Source organism: Idiotropiscis lumnitzeri, unplaced genomic scaffold (assembly GCF_059441095.1).
Source record: "Idiotropiscis lumnitzeri isolate Australia: NSW breed Sydney's pygmy pipehorse unplaced genomic scaffold, RoL_Ilum_1.0 HiC_scaffold_27, whole genome shotgun sequence".
Lineage (NCBI taxonomy): Eukaryota > Metazoa > Chordata > Actinopteri > Syngnathiformes > Syngnathidae > Idiotropiscis > Idiotropiscis lumnitzeri.
Window position 1 is genome coordinate 1,164,633 of NW_028283565.1, and position 16,264 is coordinate 1,180,896.

Consider the following 16,264-nt stretch of genomic DNA (forward strand, 5'->3'; position numbering starts at 1 on the left):
GTCCGAACCGCGCGAAACGTCGCCACCGATCGTGTCCGGGAGAACGTGCTCTTCTTCGTCCACTCTCCTCTTCGCCCACGCTCTTCTTCGGCGCACGCCGGCCGTCTAACCGCTCCAGCGCCCCGTCGTGCCGCTCGGCGAAACTACAATGCCCCCGAATATTTTTTAGACCCGCGAAGCACTGAACCCGCGAAAGGTGAACCGCGAAGTAGCGAGGGTTCACTGTATGTATAAGACCAAGACCTACAAAAAAGTCTCTTGGAGCAATGAGCTAGGTTTTACAGGAAGTCGGCCATTTTGAATTTACTTAAAAGGGGGCGGGTCACCACAATGGACTTTGTGTAGAAATTATTATTGGGGCCCGAGCAGCGACGGCGGCGAGGTCCCTATTGTTTTTGTAGAAATTATTATTAGGGCCTGAGCAGCGACCGCTACGAGGTCCCCATTGTTTTTGTGGAAATTATTATTATTTTTATTATTATTATTATTAGGGCCCGAGCAGTGACCGCTGCGAGGTCCCTATTGTTTTTCTAGAAATTGTTATTAGGGCCCGAGCTGCGACGGCTGCGAGGTCCCTATTGTTTTTGTAGAAAATATTATTACTTTTATTATTATTAATATTATTATTATTATTATTAGGGCCTGAGCAGCGACCGCTGCGAAGTCCCTATTGTTTTTGTAGAAATTATTATTATTATTATTTTTCCGATTGTTCGATCGCATTTTTGACCCCCGAAACATGCACAAAAACTCACAAAACTTGGCAGTCTCATCGGGAATGGCGAAAAATTTGATATTTTAACGTCTAATATGAACAGGAAGTGAGTTATGAATTTTTGAAAGTCCGACTTTTGCCCTTTTTTGCATGTTTACAGGGGTCATTCTTTTGCACCCTGATCCTAAAGGCTTCATCTGATTGCCTTAAAATTCTGTCTGTAGCATCTGAAGACCTGGGACAAACACTGGGGCTAAAATTTTTTGTTTCCGAAATACTATATGACGGGGCCGGGGCTTCAAAGTTTTCACTTAAGATTTCCTTCGCCGCAATGGACAAAATGCTTAATAACTCTCCTGCACATGCTGCTAAAAATCCAAAACTTCACATGTACATAAAAAGTCTGTACCTGAAGACATCTATATGTTTATATTCAGTTATACACCTTGCGCCAATCAATATCATTTTTTACATTTTGACGTACTGCACGGTGCCCTTTTAACGAATCTGATTGAAAATTGGCTAGAAAAGACTCAAGACATTGATCTTACTCTATCCCTATTTTTGTGACTTTCCTTCGAAGGGCGTGGCTATTACGGTGCCGCAGAGTCTGATTATTCTCCGTGGCAACAAAAGTTCCTGCAAAATGATTCAGATGATCCATCTTCTCGAAATTTTTCACATTTGAGGATATTCAGGCCCTGAAGACGGCTGCCAACTTATTTTTGATCGCAGTGGTAGCGCCACCAACTGGTTAAAACAAATACAAATTATTTTCGTTGATGTTTTTCTCCGGGCAGGTTAACAAAATCTACCTTATATTTGCTCGGATGAGTGTTTAGGCCTTGAGCATGTCACAATACAAAAGTCTTTCGCCTTCTTCAGAGTGTCACATGATGGTGTCTTGTGACCCGTCTTTATCAGCTGATGTTCCATGAGGGCGTGACTTACCTGTCACAAGAATGAAGGCAAGTCACGCCCCCCGCTGTCCGTTCACTCCGCCAAGATGCTGGTCCAGGTGGTGGAGAGGATGAAGGCTCCCTTGTCTCTGTTCATGGTTTTTATGCCTCGCTTGCAGATCTCAATGGCCTCTCTGATCCAGCGCTGTTGTTTGTTCTCTTCTGTGCGGATGACCCTGCCCTTCTCCCGGTCCATGATGTGGTTTTCCCTTTTGCAGTGGTCAGTGATTGCTGATTTGTAATGTTCATGTTGTGCTTGTTCTTTTACTGCTCTGATTTTTTTCATTTTTTTGACAGGTAAGCCACACCCTCATGGAACATCAGCTCAAGACACCATCATGCGACACTCTGAAGAAGGCGAAAGACTCGCCGAAACATGTCAGGTAAAAAATTAACCTAAAACATAATTGTCTGCTTTTAATGAATCAGTCAAATATCAATAATAAGAAGACAAAATGAACCTAATACAAATAAATGAATGCTTAATAACTCCCCTGCACATGCTCCTAAAAATCCAAACCTTCACCTGTAAATAAAACGTCCCGACCTGAAGACATCTTAATGTTATTATTTTGTTATACACACAGTGCCGCCAAGTGGAATCAAAAATTTTTTTTTATTTTAATTTTCACGTACTGCACGGTGCCCTTTTGACGAATCCGACTGAAAATTAGTCAGAAAAGACTCAAGACAATGATCTTACTCTCTGCCGAATTTTGTGACGTTTTGGCAAAAGGCGTGGCTATTAAGGTGCTGAAAAGTCCGATTGTACTCTGTGGCAACAAAAGCTCCGGCAACATGACTCAGATGATCCTATCTTCTCGAAGTTGTACACTTTTGAGGATACTTCAGCCCTGAAGACATCTACCAACTTATTTTACATCGTAGTAGTAGCGCCACCAACTGGTAAAAGCTAATACAAGTTATTTTCTTGGATGTTTTTCTCCGTGCAACTCAACAAGGTCGCCCTCATATATGCTCGGATGACTGTTTCGGCCATGAGGATGTCACAATACGAAATTAGTCCTTTTTCGTGAAAAGTTGTGGGAGTGGCATTGCACTGTTCGGCAATAAAACAACGCTGATTATGAGGTTCTAAATATGAACGACAACTCGTGAAACTTTACACACACATCAGGCCGAGCAAATTTATCAATATTTTATACGTTAGTTGTGCAGCTTTTTTGAAATGGCTCGCCATGGCCCTCGAGAAATGTTAAAAAAAAGCAGCTCTGGTTGAGTGTTTCACCTCGCTTTTTGTAAATTTTATGGAGTACAGTGAACCCTCGGTTATCGCGGTTAATGGGGACCGAGACCACCCGCGAAAACTGAAAATCCGCGAAGTAGCGGCGCACCTTCAAAAATGCTTAAAAAAAATATACAATTTATATAATAAATATATATATATATATATATATATATATATATATATATATATATATATATATATACGGGGAGAGAGAGAGTGAAATTCATTTTATAACAAAAAAACCAAATTATTATTAAAACGTATTATTTTTTTATTCCCCAGCCATTCTTTTTGTATTTATTTAATTACTCCGACTTTTACCTGCTGGTACGCCGTCCGGTGTGCCCTGTGAAATGAAAGGTGGCATTCTTTATTTATTTATTCATTTATTCATTCATAACTGACAGCCTCGCGCTCCGCTCGTGCCCGGGCGGAAGAGGTGCTCCAATTCGGCTTAACTGTGACACACGCCCGCCCTCCTCCCCCGGAACTTCCATTCGGTTAAACTTAGGGGCCGCTTGGCACCGCCCGTGCCCGGGGAAGGTGCTCCTCTTCGGCTTACTGTGACGCGAGCATGCCCTCCTCCTCCGGAGCTTCCATTCAGTTAAACTTAGGGGCCGCTTGGAACCGCCCGTGCCCGGGGAAGGTGCTCCTCTTCGGCTTACTGTGACGCGAGCATGCCCTCCTCCTCCGGAGCTTCCATTCGGTTAAACTTAGGGGCCGCTTGGCACCGCCCGTGCCCGGGGAAGGTGCTCCTCTACGGCTTAACTGCCACGCACGCCGGCCGGAGCTCTGGTACGGTCCGAACCGCGCGAAACGTCGCCACCGATCGTGTCCGGGAGAACGTGCTCTTCTTCGTCCACTCTCCTCTTCGCCCACGCTCTTCTTCGGCGCACGCCGGCCGTCTAACCGCTCCAGCGCCCCGTCGTGCCGCTCGGCGAAACTACAATGCCCCCGAATATTTTTTAGACCCGCGAAGCACTGAACCCGCGAAAGGTGAACCGCGAAGTAGCGAGGGTTCACTGTATGTATAAGACCAAGACCTACAAAAAAGTCTCTTGGAGCAATGAGCTAGGTTTTACAGGAAGTCGGCCATTTTGAATTTACTTAAAAGGGGGCGAGTCACCACAATGGACTTTGTGTAGAAATTATTATTGGGGCCCGAGCAGCGACGGCGGCGAGGTCCCTATTGTTTTTGTAGAAATTATTATTAGGGCCTGAGCAGCGACCGCTACGAGGTCCCCATTGTTTTTGTGGAAATTATTATTATTTTTATTATTATTATTATTAGGGCCCGAGCAGTGACCGCTGCGAGGTCCCTATTGTTTTTCTAGAAATTGTTATTAGGGCCCGAGCTGCGACGGCTGCGAGGTCCCTATTGTTTTTGTAGAAAATATTATTACTTTTATTATTATTAATATTATTATTATTATTATTAGGGCCTGAGCAGCGACCGCTGCGAAGTCCCTATTGTTTTTGTAGAAATTATTATTATTATTATTTTTCCGATTGTTCGATCGCATTTTTGACCCCCGAAACATGCACAAAAACTCACCAAACTTGGCAGTCTCATCGGGAATGGCGAAAAATTTGATATTTTAACGTCTAATATGAACAGGAAGTGAGTTATGAATTTTTGAAAGTCCGACTTTCGCCCTTTTTTGCATGTTTACAGGGGTCATTCTTTTGCACCCTGATCCTAAAGGCTTCATCTGATTGCCTTAAAATTCTGTCTGTAGCATCTGAAGACCTGGGACAAACACTGGGGCTAAAATTTTTTGTTTCCGAAATACTATATGACGGGGCTTCAAAGTTTTCACTTAAGATTTCCTTCGCCGCAATGGACAAAATGCTTAATAACTCTCCTGCACATGCTGCTAAAAATCCAAAACTTCACATGTACATAAAAAGTCTGTACCTGAAGACATCTATATGTTTATATTCAGTTATACACCTTGCGCCAATCAATATCATTTTTTACATTTTGACGTACTGCACGGTGCCCTTTTAACGAATCTGATTGAAAATTGGCTAGAAAAGACTCAAGACATTGATCTTACTCTATCCCTATTTTTGTGACTTTCCTTCGAAGGGCGTGGCTATTACGGTGCCGCAGAGTCTGATTATTCTCCGTGGCAACAAAAGTTCCTGCAAAATGATTCAGATGATCCATCTTCTCGAAATTTTTCACATTTGAGGATATTCAGGCCCTGAAGACGGCTGCCAACTTATTTTTGATCGCAGTGGTAGCGCCACCAACTGGTTAAAACAAATACAAATTATTTTCGTTGATGTTTTTCTCCGGGCAGGTTAACAAAATCTACCTTATATTTGCTCGGATGAGTGTTTAGGCCTTGAGCATGTCACAATACAAAAGTCTTTCGCCTTCTTCAGAGTGTCACATGATGGTGTCTTGTGACCCGTCTTTATCAGCTGATGTTCCATGAGGGCGTGACTTACCTGTCACAAGAATGAAGGCAAGTCACGCCCCCCGCTGTCCGTTCACTCCGCCAAGATGCTGGTCCAGGTGGTGGAGAGGATGAAGGCTCCCTTGTCTCTGTTCATGGTTTTTATGCCTCGCTTGCAGATCTCAATGGCCTCTCTGATCCAGCGCTGTTGTTTGTTCTCTTCTGTGCGGATGACCCTGCCCTTCTCCCGGTCCATGATGTGGTTTTCCCTTTTGCAGTGGTCAGTGATTGCTGATTTGTAATGTTCATGTTGTGCTTGTTCTTTTACTGCTCTGATTTTTTTCATTTTTTTGACAGGTAAGCCACACCCTCATGGAACATCAGCTCAAGACACCATCATGCGACACTCTGAAGAAGGCGAAAGACTCGCCGAAACATGTCAGGTAAAAAATTATCCTAAAACATAATTGTCTGCTTTTAATGAATCAGTCAAATATCAATAATAAGAAGACAAAATGAACCTAATACAAATAAATGAATGCTTAATAACTCCCCTGCACATGCTCCTAAAAATCCAAACCTTCACCTGTAAATAAAACGTCCCGACCTGAAGACATCTTAATGTTATTATTTTGTTATACACACAGTGCCGCCAAGTGGAATCAAAAATTTGTTTTTATTTTAATTTTCACGTACTGCACGGTGCCCTTTTGACGAATCCGACTGAAAATTAGTCAGAAAAGACTCAAGACAATGATCTTACTCTCTGCCGAATTTTGTGACGTTTTGGCAAAAGGCGTGGCTATTAAGGTGCTGAAAAGTCCGATTGTACTTTGTGGCAACAAAAGCTCCGGCAACATGACTCAGATGATCCTATCTTCTCGAAGTTGTACACATTTGAGGATACTTCAGCCCTGAAGACATCTACCAACTTATTTTACATCGTAGTAGTAGCGCCACCAACTGGTAAAAGCTAATACAAGTTATTTTCTTGGATGTTTTTCTCCGTGCAACTCAACAAGGTTGCCCTCATATATGCTCGGATGACTGTTTCGGCCATGAGGATGTCACAATACGAAATTCGTGATTTTTCGTGAAAAGTTGTGGGAGTGGCATTGCACTGTTCGGCAATAAAACAAAGCTGATTATGAGGTTCTAAATATGAACGACAACTCGTAAAACTTTACACACACATCAGGCCGAGCAAATTTATCAATATTTTATAAGTTAGTTGTGCAGCTTTTTTGAAATGGCTCGCCATGGCCCTCGAGAAATGTTAAAAAAAAAGCAGCTCTGGTTGAGTGTTTCACCTCGCTTTTTGTAAATTTTATGGAGTACAGTGAACCCTCGGTTATCGCGGTTAATGGGGACCGAGACCACCCGCGAAAACTGAAAATCCGCGAAGTAGCGGCGCACCTTCAAAAATGCTTAAAAAAAATATACAATATATATAATAAATATATATATATATATATATATATATATATATATATATATATATATATATATATATATACGGGGAGAGAGAGAGTGAAATTCATGTTATAACAAAAAAAACAAATTATTATTAAAACGTATTATTTTTTTATTCCCCAGCCATTCTTTTAGTATTTATTTAATTACTCCGACTTTTACCTGCTGGTACGCCGTCCGGTGTGCCCTGTGAAATGAAAGGTGGCATTCTTTATTTATTTATTCATTTATTCATTCATAACTGACAGCCTCGCGCTCCGCTCGTGCCCGGGCGGAAGAGGTGCTCCAATTCGGCTTAACTGTGACACACGCCCGCCCTCCTCCCCCGGAACTTCCATTCGGTTAAACTTAGGGGCCGCTTGGCACCGCCCGTGCCCGGGGAAGGTGCTCCTCTTCGGCTTACTGTGACGCGAGCATGCCCTCCTCCTCCGGAGCTTCCATTCAGTTAAACTTAGGGGCCGCTTGGAACCGCCCGTGCCCGGGGAAGGTGCTCCTCTTCGGCTTACTGTGACGCGAGCATGCCCTCCTCCTCCGGAGCTTCCATTCGGTTAACCTTAGGGGCCGCTTGGAACCGCCCGTGCCCGGGGAAGGTGCTCCTCTTCGGCTTACTGTGACGCGAGCATGCCCTCCTCCTCCGGAGCTTCCATTCGGTTAAACTTAGGGGCCGCTTGGCACCGCCCGTGCCCGGGGAAGGTGCTCCTCTACGGCTTAACTGCCACGCACGCCGGCCGGAGCTCTGGTACGGTCCGAACCGCGCGAAACGTCGCCACCGATCGTGTCCGGGAGAACGTGCTCTTCTTCGTCCACTCTCCTCTTCGCCCACGCTCTTCTTCGGCGCACGCCGGCCGTCTAACCGCTCCAGCGCCCCGTCGTGCCGCTCGGCGAAACTACAATGCCCCCGAATATTTTTTAGACCCGCGAAGCACTGAACCCGCGAAAGGTGAACCGCGAAGTAGCGAGGGTTCACTGTATGTATAAGACCAAGACCTACAAAAAAGTCTCTTGGAGCAATGAGCTAGGTTTTACAGGAAGTCGGCCATTTTGAATTTACTTAAAAGGGGGCGGGTCACCACAATGGACTTTGTGTAGAAATTATTATTGGGGCCCGAGCAGCGACGGCGGCGAGGTCCCTATTGTTTTTGTAGAAATTATTATTAGGGCCTGAGCAGCGACCGCTACGAGGTCCCCATTGTTTTTGTGGAAATTATTATTATTTTTATTATTATTATTATTAGGGCCCGAGCAGTGACCGCTGCGAGGTCCCTATTGTTTTTCTAGAAATTGTTATTAGGGCCCGAGCTGCGACGGCTGCGAGGTCCCTATTGTTTTTGTAGAAAATATTATTACTTTTATTATTATTAATATTATTATTATTATTATTAGGGCCTGAGCAGCGACCGCTGCGAAGTCCCTATTGTTTTTGTAGAAATTATTATTATTATTATTATTTTTCCGATTGTTCGATCGCATTTTTGACCCCCGAAACATGCACAAAAACTCACCAAACTTGGCAGTCTCATCGGGCATGGCGAAAAATTTGATATTTTAACGTCTAATATGAACAGGAAGTGAGTTATGAATTTTTGAAAGTCCGACTTTTGCCCTTTTTTGCATGTTTACAGGGGTCATTCTTTTGCACCCTGATCCTAAAGGCTTCATCTGATTGCCTTAAAATTCTGTCTGTAGCATCTGAAGACCTGGGACAAACACTGGGGCTAAAATTTTTTGTTTCCGAAATACTATATGACGGGGGCGGGGCTTCAAAGTTTTCACTTAAGATTTCCTTCGCCGCAATGGACAAAATGCTTAATAACTCTCCTGCACATGCTGCTAAAAATCCAAAACTTCACATGTACATAAAAAGTCTGTACCTGAAGACATCTATATGTTTATATTCAGTTATACACCTTGCGCCAATCAATATCATTTTTTACATTTTGACGTACTGCACGGTGCCCTTTTAACGAATCTGATTGAAAATTGGCTAGAAAAGACTCAAGACATTGCTCTTACTCTATCCCTATTTTTGTGACTTTCCTTCGAAGGGCGTGGCTATTACGGTGCCGCAGAGTCTGATTATTCTCCGTGGCAACAAAAGTTCCTGCAAAATGATTCAGATGATCCATCTTCTCAAAATTTTTCACATTTGAGGATATTCAGGCCCTGAAGACGGCTGCCAACTTATTTTTGATCGCAGTGGTAGCGCCACCAACTGGTTAAAACAAATACAAATTATTTTCGTTGATGTTTTTCTCCGGGCAGGTGAACAAAATCTACCTTATATTTGCTCGGATGAGTGTTTAGGCCTTGAGCATGTCACAATACGAAAGTCTTTCGCCTTCTTCAGAGTGTCACATGATGCTGTCTTGTGACCCGTCTTTATCAGCTGATGTTCCATGAGGGCGTGACTTACCTGTCACAAGAATGAAGGCAAGTCACGCCCCCCGCTGTCCGTTCACTCCGCCAAGATGCTGGTCCAGGTGGTAGAGAGGATGAAGGCTCCCTTGTCTCTGTTCATGGTTTTTATGCCTCGCTTGCAGATCTCAATGGCCTCTCTGATCCAGCGCTGTTGTTTGTTCTCTTCTGTGCGGATGACCCTGCCCTTCTCCCGGTCCATGATGTGGTTTTCCCTTTTGCAGTGGTCAGTGATTGCTGATTTGTAATGTTCATGTTGTGCTTGTTCTTTTACTGCTCTGATTTTTTTCATTTTTTTGACAGGTAAGTCACACCCTCATGGAACATCAGCTGATAAAGACGGGTCTCAAGACACCATCATGCGACACTCTGAAGAAGGCGAAAGACTCGCCGAAACATGTCAGGTAAAAAATTAACCTAAAACATAATTGTCTGCTTTTAATGAATCAGTCAAATATCAATAATAAGAAGACAAAATGAACCTAATACAAATAAATGAATGCTTAATAACTCCCCTGCACATGCTCCTAAAAATCCAAACCTTCACCTGTAAATAAAACGTCCCGACCTGAAGACATCTTAATGTTATTATTTTGTTATACACACAGTGCCGCCAAGTGGAATCAAAAATTGTTTTTTATTTTAATTTTCACGTACTGCACGGTGCCCTTTTGACGAATCCGACTGAAAATTAGTCAGAAAAGACTCAAGACAATGATCTTACTCTCTGCCGAATTTTGTGACGTTTTGGCAAAAGGCGTGGCTATTAAGGTGCTGAAAAGTCCGATTGTACTCTGTGGCAACAAAAGCTCCGGCAACATGACTCAGATGATCCTATCTTCTCGAAGTTGTACACTTTTGAGGATACTTCAGCCCTGAAGACATCTACCAACTTATTTTACATCGTATTAGTAGCGCCACCAACTGGTAAAAGCTAATACAAGTTATTTTCTTGGATGTTTTTCTCCGTGCAACTCAACAAGGTCGCCCTCATATATGCTCGGATGACTGTTTCGGCCATGAGGATGTCACAATACGAAATTAGTCCTTTTTCGTGAAAAGTTGTGGGAGTGGCATTGCACTGTTCGGCAATAAAACAACGCTGATTATGAGGTTCTAAATATGAACGACAACTCGTGAAACTTTACACACACATCAGGCCGAGCAAATTTATCAATATTTTATACGTTAGTTGTGCAGCTTTTTTGAAATGGCTCGCCATGGCCCTCGAGAAATGCTAAAAAAAAAGCAGCTCTGGTTGAGTGTTTCACCTCGCTTTTTGTAAATTTTATGGAGTACAGTGAACCCTCGGTTATCGCGGTTAATGGGGACCGAGACCACCCGCGAAAACTGAAAATCCGCGAAGTAGCGGCGCACCTTCAAAAATGCTTAAAAAAAATATACAATATATATAATAAATATATATATATATATATATATATATATATATATATATATATATATATATATATATATATACGGGGAGAGAGAGAGTGAAATTCATTTTATAACAAAAAAACCAAATTATTATTAAAACGTATTATTTTTTTATTCCCCAGCCATTCTTTTTGTATTTATTTAATTACTCCGACTTTTACCTGCTGGTACGCCGTCCGGTGTGCCCTGTGAAATGAAAGGTGGCATTCTTTATTTATTTATTCATTTATTCATTCATAACTGACAGCCTCGCGCTCCGCTCGTGCCCGGGCGGAAGAGGTGCTCCAATTCGGCTTAACTGTGACACACGCCCGCCCTCCTCCCCCGGAACTTCCATTCGGTTAAACTTAGGGGCCGCTTGGCACCGCCCGTGCCCAGGGAAGGTGCTCCTCTTCGGCTTACTGTGACGCGAGCATGCCCTCCTCCTCCGGAGCTTCCATTCAGTTAAACTTAGGGGCCGCTTGGAACCGCCCGTGCCCGGGGAAGGTGCTCCTCTTCGGCTTACTGTGACGCGAGCATGCCCTCCTCCTCCGGAGCTTCCATTCGGTTAACCTTAGGGGCCGCTTGGAACCGCCCGTGCCCGGGGAAGGTGCTCCTCTACGGCTTAACTGCCACGCACGCCGGCCGGAGCTCTGGTACGGTCCGAACCGCGCGAAACGTCGCCACCGATCGTGTCCGGGAGAACGTGCTCTTCTTCGTCCACTCTCCTCTTCGCCCACGCTCTTCTTCGGCGCACGCCGGCCGTCTAACCGCTCCAGCGCCCCGTCGTGCCGCTCGGCGAAACTACACTGCCCCCGAATATTTTTTAGACCCGCGAAGCACTGAACCCGCGAAAGGTGAACCGCGAAGTAGCGAGGGTTCACTGTATGTATAAGACCAAGACCTACAAAAAAGTCTCTTGGAGCAATGAGCTAGGTTTTACAGGAAGTCGGCCATTTTGAATTTACTTAAAAGGGGGCGAGTCACCACAATGGACTTTGTGTAGAAATTATTATTGGGGCCCGAGCAGCGACGGCGGCGAGGTCCCTATTGTTTTTGTAGAAATTATTATTAGGGCCTGAGCAGCGACCGCTACGAGGTCCCCATTGTTTTTGTGGAAATTATTATTATTTTTATTATTATTATTATTAGGGCCCGAGCAGTGACCGCTGCGAGGTCCCTATTGTTTTTCTAGAAATTGTTATTAGGGCCCGAGCTGCGACGGCTGCGAGGTCCCTATTGTTTTTGTAGAAAATATTATTACTTTTATTATTATTAATATTATTATTATTATTATTAGGGCCTGAGCAGCGACCGCTGCGAAGTCCCTATTGTTTTTGTAGAAATTATTATTATTATTATTTTTCCGATTGTTCGATCGCATTTTTGACCCCCGAAACATGCACAAAAACTCACCAAACTTGGCAGTCTCATCGGGCATGGCGAAAAATTTGATATTTTAACGTCTAATATGAACAGGAAGTGAGTTATGAATTTTTGAAAGTCCGACTTTTGCCCTTTTTTGCATGTTTACAGGGGTCATTCTTTTGCACCCTGATCCTCAAGGCTTCATCTGATTGCCTTAAAATTCTGTCTGTAGCATCTGAAGACCTGGGACAAACACTGGGGCTAAAATTTTTTGTTTCCGAAATACTATATGACGGGGGCGGGGCTTCAAAGTTTTCACTTAAGATTTCCTTCGCCGCAATGGACAAAATGCTTAATAACTCTCCTGCACATGCTGCTAAAAATCCAAAACTTCACATGTACATAAAAAGTCTGTATCTGAAGACATCTATATGTTTATATTCAGTTATACACCTTGCGCCAATCAATATCATTTTTTACATTTTGACGTACTGCACGGTGCCCTTTTAACGAATCTGATTGAAAATTGGCTAGAAAAGACTCAAGACATTGATCTTACTCTATCCCTATTTTTGTGACTTTCCTTCGAAGGGCGTGGCTATTACGGTGCCGCAGAGTCTGATTATTCTCCGTGGCAACAAAAGTTCCTGCAAAATGATTCAGATGATCCATCTTCTCGAAATTTTTCACATTTGAGGATATTCAGGCCCTGAAGACGGCTGCCAACTTATTTTTGATCGCAGTGGTAGCGCCACCAACTGGTTAAAACAAATACAAATTATTTTCGTTGATGTTTTTCTCCGGGCAGGTGAACAAAATCTACCTTATATTTGCTCGGATGAGTGTTTAGGCCTTGAGCATGTCACAATACGAAAGTCTTTCGCCTTCTTCAGAGTGTCACATGATGCTGTCTTGTGACCCGTCTTTATCAGCTGATGTTCCATGAGGGCGTGACTTACCTGTCACAAGAATGAAGGCAAGTCACGCCCCCCGCTGTCCGTTCACTCCGCCAAGATGCTGGTCCAGGTGGTAGAGAGGATGAAGGCTCCCTTGTCTCTGTTCATGGTTTTTATGCCTCGCTTGCAGATCTCAATGGCCTCTCTGATCCAGCGCTGTTGTTTGTTCTCTTCGGTGCGGATGACCCTGCCCTTCTCCCGGTCCATGATGTGGTTTTCCCTTTTGCAGTGGTCAGTGATTGCTGATTTGTAATGTTCATGTTGTGCTTGTTCTTTTACTGCTCTGATTTTTTTCATTTTTTTGACAGGTAAGTCACACCCTCATGGAACATCAGCTCAAGACACCATCATGCGACACTCTGAAGAAGGCGAAAGACTCGCCGAAACATGTCAGGTAAAAAATTAACCTAAAACATAATTGTCTGCTTTTAATGAATCAGTCAAATATCAATAATAAGAAGACAAAATGAACCTAATACAAATAAATGAATGCTTAATAACTCCCCTGCACATGCTCCTAAAAATCCAAACCTTCACCTGTAAATAAAACGTCCCGACCTGAAGACATCGTAATGTTATTATTTTGTTATACACACAGTGCCGCCAAGTGGAATCAAAAATGTGTTTTTATTTTAATTTTCACGTACTGCACGGTGCCCTTTTGACGAATCCGACTGAAAATTAGTCAGAAAAGACTCAAGACAATGATCTTACTCTCTGCCGAATTTTGTGACGTTTTGGCAAAAGGCGTGGCTATTAAGGTGCTGAAAAGTCCGATTGTACTCTGTGGCAACAAAAGCTCCGGCAACATGACTCAGATGATCTTATCTTCTCGAAGTTGTACACATTTGAGGATACTTCAGCCCTGAAGACATCTACCAACTTATTTTACATCGTAGTAGTAGCGCCACCAACTGGTAAAAGCTAATACAAGTTATTTTCTTGGATGTTTTTCTCCGTGCAACTCAACAAGGTCGCCCTCATATATGCTCGGATGACTGTTTCGGCCATGAGGATGTCACAATACGAAATTCGTCCTTTTTCGTGAAAAGTTGTGGGAGTGGCATTGCACTGTTCGGCAATAAAACAAAGCTGATTATGAGGTTCTAAATATGAACGACAACTCGTAAAACTTTACACACACATCAGGCCGAGCAAATTTATCAATATTTTATACGTTAGTTGTGCAGCTTTTTTTAAATGGCTCGCCATGGCCCTCGAGAAATGTTAAAAAAAGCAGCTCTGGTTGAGTGTTTCACCTCGCTTTTTGTAAATTTTATGGAGTACAGTGAACCCTCGGTTATCGCGGTTAATGGGGACCGAGACCACCCGCGAAAACTGAAAATCCGCGAAGTAGCGGCGCACCTTCAAAAATGCTTAAAAAAAATATACAATATATATAATAAATATATATATATATATATACGGGGAGAGAGAGAGTGAAATTCATGTTATAACAAAAAAAACAAATTATTATTAAAACGTATTATTTTTTTATTCCCCAGCCATTCTTTTAGTATTTATTTAATTACTCCGACTTTTACCTGCTGGTACGCCGTCCGGTGTGCCCTGTGAAATGAAAGGTGGCATTCTTTATTTATTTATTCATTTATTCATTCATAACTGACAGCCTCGCGCTCCGCTCGTGCCCGGGCAGAAGAGGTGCTCCAATTTGGCTTAACTGTGACACACGCCCGCCCTCCTCCCCCGGAGCTTCCATTCGGTTAAACTTAGGGGCCGCTTGGCACCGCCCGTGCCCGGGGAAGGTGCTCCTCTTCGGCTTACTGTGACGCGAGCATGCCCTCCTCCTCCGGAGCTTCCATTCGGTTAAACTTAGGGGCCGCTTGGAACCGCCCGTGCCCGGGGAAGGTGCTCCTCTACGGCTTAACTGCCACGCACGCCGGCCGGAGCTCTGGTACGGTCCGAACCGCGCGAAACGTCGCCACCGATCTTGTCCGGGGGAACGTGCTCTTCTTCGTCCACTCTCCTCTTCGCCCACGCTCTTCTTCGGCGCACGCCGGCCGTCTAACCGCTCCAGCGCCCCGTCGTGCCGCTCGGCGAAACTACAATGCCCCCGAATATTTTTTAGACCCGCGAAGCACTGAACCCGCGAAAGGTGAACCGCGAAGTAGCGAGGGTTCACTGTATGTATAAGACCAAGACCTACAAAAAAGTCTCTTGGAGCAATGAGCTAGGTTTTACAGGAAGTCGGCCATTTTGAATTTACTTAAAAGGGGGCGGGTCACCACAATGGACTTTGTGTAGAAATTATTATTGGGGCCCGAGCAGCGACGGCGGCGAGGTCCCTATTGTTTTTGTAGAAATTATTATTAGGGCCTGAGCAGCGACCGCTACGAGGTCCCCATTGTTTTTGTGGAAATTATTATTATTTTTATTATTATTATTATTAGGGCCCGAGCAGTGACCGCTGCGAGGTCCCTATTGTTTTTCTAGAAATTGTTATTAGGGCCCGAGCTGCGACGGCTGCGAGGTCCCTATTGTTTTTGTAGAAAATATTATTACTTTTATTATTATTAATATTATTATTATTATTATTAGGGCCTGAGCAGCGACCGCTGCGAAGTCCCTATTGTTTTTGTAGAAATTATTATTATTATTATTATTTTTCCGATTGTTCGATCGCATTTTTGACCCCCGAAACATGCACAAAAACTCACCAAACTTGGCAGTCTCATCGGGCATGGCGAAAAATTTGATATTTTAACGTCTAATATGAACAGAAAGTGAGTTATGAATTTTTGAAAGTCCGACTTTTGCCCTTTTTTGCATGTTTACAGGGGTCATTCTCTTGCACCCTGATCCTAAAGGCTTCATCTGATTGCCTTAAAATTCTGTCTGTAGCATCTGAAGACCTGGGACAAACACTGGGGCTAAAATTTTTTGTTTCCGAAATACTATATGACGGGGGAGGGCTTCAAAGTTTTCACTTAAGATTTCCTTCGCCGCAATGGACAAAATGCTTAATAACTCTCCTGCACATGCTGCTAAAAATCCAAAACTTCACATGTACATAAAAAGTCTGTACCTGAAGACATCTATATGTTTATATTCAGTTATACACCTTGCGCCAATCAATATCATTTTTTACATTTTGACGTACTGCACGGTGCCCTTTTAACGAATCTGATTGAAAATTGGCTAGAAAAGACTCAAGACATTGCTCTTACTCTATCCCTATTTTTGTGACTTTCCTTCGAAGGGCGTGGCTATTACGGTGCCGCAGAGTCTGATTATTCTCCGTGGCAACAAAAGTTCCTGCAAAATGATTCAGATGATCCATCTTC